The following is an 8,371-nucleotide window of genomic DNA, read 5'->3' on the forward strand; positions in this document are numbered from 1 at the left end:
CCTCGGCCTCCGACCCCACGCGGGGATTGTGCCTCGGGCAAGCGGCACCGGCGGCTTTCCCTCGATAGCACCGCCTCGCCCCGAGGTCACCGGCGCGAAGGCAAAGGCGACCGGGCTGAGCTCCGGGGGGGCTGTGCCGAGCTCACCCCCGCGCCCCCCGCCCCGCTCCGCCGTCCTCAGCGGCGGCAGCGCCCTCGGCGCGGGTCCCCGCCAGAGGGTGGCAGAGGCCCAGGCACCGCCGCTCCCTCGTCTTCCCGGCCGCAGGGGAACACCTGGATCTCTGTGACCTCCCCTCGGCGTTGCCGCTACGTTATGGTTTTATACCCGGGCCCCTTTTGCTAAAACGCGACTCGTTCAGGCAACATTCCTCTGGCAGCCCGGCACCCATTTTCCCCAGCCCGGCCCCCGGGTTTAGGCGCCTAACCCGAGCCCTGGCCACGGACAGGGACGTTGGGGGGAGAGCGGCCCGATGGGGGCTCTCAGCCCGTGCTGGGGATGCTGGACGAGCAGCAGGGACGTGTCCTTCCTGAAGGACTCGAGGGGAAAACTTCAAGGTCTTTTTGGAAAGGAGCCCGACTGACTGAGGGCATGAAGTAGGCGAGATGACTGCTTCGCCGAGCAGCCCCACTGTCTAGGAACTGGACACGGAGCAAAAGCACCGGGAGCACGAAAGGCAGCTTGCAAACACAGCTGTAAAGTTCGCCGGCCCTAGCTGCCATGTCCTGCTGCCATCTGTGCCAGGCATTCGTTTTCAGAGGTAGTTTCAACCGGTCGGGCAAAACGTTTGCTCAGCGCGGAGCGGGAGAAACGATACCACAATTGTGGCTAATTGTCTTTGTAAGCGACCACAGACATCGCTGGGAAACGTGGCAGGATCGCAGTGCGAAGAGCCACCGGCAGCTCGCGGAAGCCCTCCGGAGCCATGGGTCACGGCGCCCCGCCGGCTCCACGCCGCCCGCACCGCCCGCTGCTCGCCCCCGCCCTGCGGAGCGCCCGCAGCGAGCAGCGCGGCCGCACCGCGCACATCCGCGGCCCGGGGCAGCCGCCGGTGCCCGCAGCTCCCGCGGGGCCGCTCGGCTCAGCACCACGGACAGCGGGCGGCGCCGCACAGCCCGGCCCGGGCGGCGGAGCTGCGGCCGGCGAGGCGTCCGCCCCCGCTAGGTGGTGCTGCTCCTCAAGGCAGCCCCGCCGCTTCCCAGGCCGGCAGCGGCGGAGCGGCGGGCCGGCGGCAGCCCACGCCTCCCGCGGAGCGGGGAAGCGCTCGGTCCTTCCCTAAAACCCCTCCCGCAGCCAGAGCACCCCGCCTCGGCAGCAGCCCGGCGGCGGAGCCCAGAGCCCCGGGGCCTTCGCTCAGCCCGGCCCCTCCGCTGCCTTCCCCAGGCTGCTGCCCCAGGGCCCCGCACGGCCGGCTCTCGGAGGGCTCCCCGCCTGCGCTGCGCAGGTGAGAGCACCAGGGGCTCGGGGCTGTGAACACAGCGAGCCACCGAGGATGGGAAACGCGCAGGGAAACCCCTGACCCGAACCATCAGCAGTGTGCAAGTGGCTGAAGGCTGCTGCCGCGCACCGGTCAGATCACACTCAAACCAGACCTCTTCCAGCTCCCTACCCGGACGTGCCAAAACACGGGTACTGAGTACCCTGGCGGGGCACAGGAGCAGAAGGGATGCGGGTCTCTAGCGACAGAGACCAATCAATGATTATACAATGCTTATAAACGTGGGCGTATAAAACTGAGTGCTGAGCAGGGGAATAGCGCTTATTATTGCAGCCTGTAGGTCTGAAGAGTCATTGTGCTAGGAGCTGCATACAACATTTCGTAGTGTAGCATGTATTTCAAGATAGGAAAGCCTCCTGCCTACACTGTGAGGCGTTCACAATGTAACTACATACCAATGCAAAAGCGAATAGCAGAAAGGCACTGTGCCATAATGTTTCCTCTTTTTTTTTTTTCATATTCTGATATCCCTATTATATATGAATTTATCTGAAGGAAGGGAAGTAAATTGGCCTTTTGGCAATCATGATGATTGGTTTTCCTCCATGAACGTTCTCTGTTGCCTTTTGATTGATATTTTGTTTGGATTGTGATTATTTTAGCTGGTAGGGACCAGGCATGCTCCTTTCCTAAAAATGTATACAACAGGATGCAACTGAACATCTGTGATGTTTCTGATTTTTTTTTTTTTAACCACACATTTATAATAATGTATAATCAAGGACATTATTACAAAACATATCAATTGCATCAGGTATCTTTTTTCTTTCCCCACCATTTCTGGTACACAGTCACGTCTTATTTACCTGTATGTTTGATAGACTGGAATAATTTAAATAACAAACTTCCTTAAATCTTGACAAAAGAAAAATTGGAGAACTAAGTATTTCAGAGTTTTCCTGGCCTTCACCTGCAGTGCTAAAAAATACAGATATAAATTACTGCATGTCTGTAACCAAAAAGTGAACATGCCAAGGAAAAATAAACTATTGTTCTAATTACTTGTCCCTAGCCAAAGAATTCTACAAATGGAAATCAGGTGAAGAACCCTATTCTAAAGACAACTTTTGCTATCTGGTTTATGGCACTTGATAAAAATTCACTGAAGTTAAGAGAGAGGTTTGCTTTGGGTTTTGAGATTGATCAGATGCTGATGTATCCAACTGTCCCAAATGTAAGGATCATGTCCATCACCCGAATTTCAAAGACAGCTCAAGATGAGCTGCCAGCTAGAACACTCAGCACTGCTGTGATGAAGGGCACTTGGTGAAATCTAATCTGAAGCACATCGTTTTACATACTTTGTGGCTTCTTGTTGCAGGTTGTCCCCTTCCTGATCCATGCTGGCACGTGTTGCTGTCCGTTTTGATCTGCTTCATCTGAAAAACATCCCAAAGTTTAACCCACATCCTGAACCAACAGCAGCAGCAAATCCCCACTCTCAATACCCCCAAGCAAACATGGAGGTAAAGAACATCCCTACCTCCAAACCAGAATAAAATATATAACAACAGAAAGTTTTATTTATCTGGATGGATCAAAAGAATTACTTAAATTGTGGAACTGTGATTATAGCATGAAAAATAGTGACAACAGTATACCCAGTAAGTCTGCTCTCTATCAGTTTTAGGATTTGCAACTGTTTATCCTGTGTTTAAAATAAAATTTACTTCCAGTCTGTGACATTAACCCTGTAGAGACAAGACAGCTAACGCCTGGATTCTCTCCTAGTGATATGTTGTTGTAATTGTTACATGCCTCACTGAGCTGTATCTTTTTATCCCATTGGAGGGCATCACTTTACAGTCAGAACATTCAGTAATTTCAGTAATGCTGCTGCAGAAGATAATGCAATTTGTCTCTCCAATCCCAGAATGTATTTGTAGAGCTGGACTATGGGATCTTTCAATATATCATTTATTTAAATTAAGTATATTTCATAAAGAATCCTTAGGAAACAAGAAACATGGTCTTTTCTTTATTTCTTTCTTTCTAAGTAAAGGCTTCTCAAGCCAAAACTCACTCTCATGTATGGACTTTCCTAAGTCTCAAAAATTTTCACAATCATTATAGTTGTGCATTTGCCTCCCCTTTTTTTTCCCCTCTTTTTTTCCCTTTATTTTCTTTTCTCTGTGGTGATGTCAGGTTTTGGCTTGATGAACTTGGTAGCTTACTCTGAAGAGTCATTGGTACTTGTGAAATAGTAGGCCTTTTGTAGCATCATACTTAAAAAGCCTGATCCTTCCGCTATCTTTTTAGCTACAATTCAGAAATAGAGATATTATTTATTTATTTCCAGAAATGAAGGTTCAATACACCCTGTTGAAATGAAAGTGTTTTAAAAAGAAACACGATATCTGAGTAATACTTACAACAAGGTGCAAACAAAGCATACAAACACAACGCAGAAACAGGACAATATGAACAGATACTTTGTCCACCAGAGAAAAAGGACATGCAGGTAAGAATTTTTTTCCTCTCTATTTGAATGAGCAGTTCATATTTCCTATCTTGAGGGGCTTTAATTTTTTGCATTCTCACAATAAACAGTTGCATCCAATTTTGAGGACTGGAGGAGCACATGAGTTTTAAGCAAAGCCATCAGCTGTTACTGATGTTTTTCTTTTCAGTATTTAGTTTGGAAGATTATATGAGAGAACTGGGGACCAATTTTAGGTAAAATACCTCTTCTCCCAGATCGAGACACGTGATTCTAACGGAAGACACTGGCTCTCAAACAGAACTTCAGATTAATGTTGCATGTTCCTGACACATACTCAGATCTATTCATGTAATAAATTCCTGTCCTCTACTTTGAGCCTTCAAAACTTCTATGCAAACATTCATTTACCAAATGTTCTTGATTCCCTTTGCTGGCATTTTGATTGCTGCACTAGAAGGAGACTATCACAGGAATGAGAAGAGCTGCAGTCACCAGGGTGGGTGTTAGCCACTCAGCACTAGAATAAGAGACAACTTTGCTGCAATATCTTAAAGTTACTTTAAAGCCTATGCACATCAGATAAAGAGCAGCACAACCCTGAACCATGAATTGAGCCTAACCTCTCTATAATCTTAAGGGAAACTTAATGTTGCAAGGATTTAAAGGAAATGTCTGGGAAGGGATTCAAGGGAGTACAAAGGATAGTGCTCTGGTATTTCTGATGGCCACATTCTCTACAGGACAGATAGCAAGGCTACCTTCATTACTTTCTGACCCCGATGAGAACACCAACAAGGGACTTCACTCCTCAGCTTTCACTTACCAGCCATCTTTTCTTTTCAGAGGCTACTAATCTCTTTAAGCAGAAGTCTAGACTAAATAAACTGAAAGTGAACTAGCAAAAATTCTGAAAGATGTGAAAGATATCCAAGCTCATGCTATTCATACAATACAGAAAAGCTTGAACTTAAGAGATGTAGTTTCACTGACTGCTTCCTTCACAGAAAATTCTGTACAAAGGCTTTAGTGATCTGCTGACTGCAAAATGACCAACACATAACTTTATATGATAGTCCAGAATTTTCCTCTCCAATATTTGACATGGACATGTAATTTGGCTTGTGTATAGATATAAGTTAGCCCTCAATTACTTCAGATATTAACATATCTATGGCTTGCCAAAGGCAGGCTACGTAAAGTCACTGCAGACTGCAAACAGTTGCAGAAGAAAAATTGGTACACACATTAAAAAATACTGTATTTCCTTTAAAGAGATAGTCTCTTCCTCAAAATACACACAGCATGGAATCTAGGCAAATGAAGGATAATTACAAAGAGCTTTAAGAAATTCTTGCTCAAGCAGAAGCACTACATATTGACTTGCTACTTAAGTGCTTGTTGGTTAACAGCCAGAGCTCCAAAATATTAATTTTAAGCCAAAAAACAAACAAACAAAAAAAACCCAACAAACCGAACAACACAAAAGATACCAAGCCCTTTTAGAAATTATTTGACAGATTTCCACCACTCAAAAGATCAAGAAGCACGTGTTTACTAATAAGGTTTACAAAAAAGCCACATTCATCAGACAGTGAAAATTAGTTTTGTATTTTACAGTTATATTTATAACTTGTGTTATTAGACATGAGAAATGTGATATAAAAAAAATATTAAATACTTAATTTCCTTTAAAATGTAAGTAAAGATAAACTGGCTAAAAAAGTCTGCTTTCCAAACAGCTCTGAAAAGCTTTTGAGGCCTTTCACCTGAGAGGGGCAATAATCCTCTTCCTATGCTTTGCAGTCATATGCAGTTCTAACTACTCAAAATTATCTCTATTATTTTTTGAGTCACCAACCTGATCCTTCCAACAGGTTTCTAATTTTGATTAACCAGACAAAATTGGTTTCAGTAAAACTTGTGTATTACTCCATTTGTCTTTGCCCACACTTTTCTGTCCAATTCCACAATAACAGTATGTGAGCTTTTCCTGGTCTAATTTATGAACACTGTCTAAAGGTAATGGTAACATAGCTATGGCAAGGATTCAAACTTCAGAACACTCGACTCACTCCTCATTCCCAACATGCCACCTTCTGAGTACTTTGATACACCTCTCTTTTTTTTTTTTTAATGAGTATGGGACTGTGAAAGCAAATTACAGATGTTTTAAAAGTAATTAGGGGAAAAAAACAGTTATCCTTCTTTTTTTCTTTGTAGTAATTCTCTAGAGAAAGCACAAAGAACAAGAATATGCTGGTGAAGAGACGGATGACAGGAATGACCTTCAGAAGCCAACGAGATACATGGACAGCATCTCCACGCACCATTGTGTCAAGAAGTACTGGTGAATTACAAAGGCACCTCTACAACACAGGAAGATCTCTACAAGAACAAAAGTTATCTGGAAGACCTGGGGTTTCATGTCCTCTATGCTGCTGGGACATGCATGTATTTAACAAAGAAAGAGACACTACAAAGCCAAGTCCCGTAACAGACATAAGCATTTGATAAGTCTTTGTCTTATTTACCCACACAGATTTGCATCAGGAATTACTGAAAGAAAAATAACAACGCAGAGATACTACATAAGATAAGGGCAACTAAAAAAAAAAAAGTTTTTGTATATAGGCACATCTAGCTAAGCATAAGAACTTTAACCAATTATTTCTCCAAGACTTATAAACCTAGATCATTTCACTATTACCTGAGCATTCCTTTCTCATATATATATAAAAGAAAAAAAAAAGACAAAGAATTATTCAGTAACATTTAGATACATCATTGGTAAATATAGACTTTTCTCACACCAGTGTAGAAGGAAATAACACCCTTAAAGTTATAGCATGAAGTGGCAACTATGTAGTTTCAAACATTAATATCAGGCCTTAGAATTTCTGTAGTGAAAAGCAATACTAAACTTTAATGTACTCATGTCTTTAATAAAATATGTTTACTGTATCTTTTCTTCTGCGTACCCTAGAACAGCATGTTAGCTATGTTTGGTTTTCATTAGTTGACTTTACTGAATTTGATTACACTCAATCCAATTCTTCATCCGCATATAACTTGGGATTTTATACAATAAAATTCTTACTATTTAAAAAAATATACTTTAAATACAGTAAGAGTTGGCTACAAGCCTTACCTGCAGTAGAATGGTTTAAATCAAATTATTTTTTTCATAATTTTAAAGCAAGAGAGTTGCACTATCTGTGCAGTTAGACATGTACCTTTTTATAGGCATGCCAGTCAACTTATATTCAGACTTTTAAAAACACTTAGCTTATTATCCGTTTCTTTCAGCATTGTAACATGGTTCACTTAGTCTTCGCCATGTGGACACCAACTGATTTGAGGTAATACATATGGCAGACATCCCGCATAGACATCTGCATTAAAAATGGCAGAAGATATTAGCACAAAATGTAAACCATCTTGAGTTTATATATCCGATCTATTCTTGAGATACTCTATTAAAAAGGGAATTTGCCTTTCAAGAGTATATCTAAATAATTTTAAAGTTTTAATGCCAGTCCAGAAAAATCAGCATATTGATAAAGTAGGAGGAACAATCCCCAGTCTATGAGTTTTCCCTGTCAGTTTTTAAAGCATGGATATGAATTCATTTAAGACGTGAGCAAATGGTTCTCTCTCAGAAAATTCTCCAAATTAAAAAACAAGCAATAGGAGCTGAGTGATGCAGACACTAAAACTAGCAATTCAGGAATCACAGCCTCAGAGGTCTTGATCATTTTCATCCCTTTCAATTTAAGTGAGAAAAGAGGTGCTCCACTTTTCTCTGGAAAGCAGATGGCTTACTTATCTGTTGTCTGCTTCTACAAACCAAATTTTTGTTCTTTCTACAGCTTAGTTGTGGCCAGAGAAACAGCTGGATATCTGTGGTAAATTTACTCAAGAAGCTAAGTCCTGTGATTTCTTTACGCAGACCAAACCCGCCAGGAATGTGAATGCAAACTTCCTCAGTTGAGTATGAATATTTTATATCACAGTGACACCTCTCAGCCATAGAGTATGCCATCTCAGTCTATAATTTTTTGTTAATGTTTATAAATTTAATACTAAAGTGATACATGTCACAATCTTATGAGTTACACAGATTTTCTGATCAATTTTACAACTAGCATTTATTCATCAGTGCTATAGAGTTTCTCTCTAAATCTGGACAGGACAAAAACCTCAGGTAAAGCTTTTCAGTTGAAACACTCCTAACAGCTATTTCATAAATGTCAAAGCTATAAAACCAATTTTCAGCAAGCTGTGTTTTTATTTTAAGGTGGCGTTTCTGTCACTCAAAACTTTGTTGTCATTTTCCAGAATAAAGAATTTCACATAATCATACTGGAAGATTTATTTTCACCCATTCAAGTGGAACGTAGCAAACGTAATACTCCTAAAATACTATGTTTTGC

Source organism: Cygnus atratus, chromosome 6 (genome assembly GCF_013377495.2).
Source record: "Cygnus atratus isolate AKBS03 ecotype Queensland, Australia chromosome 6, CAtr_DNAZoo_HiC_assembly, whole genome shotgun sequence".
Lineage (NCBI taxonomy): Eukaryota > Metazoa > Chordata > Aves > Anseriformes > Anatidae > Cygnus > Cygnus atratus.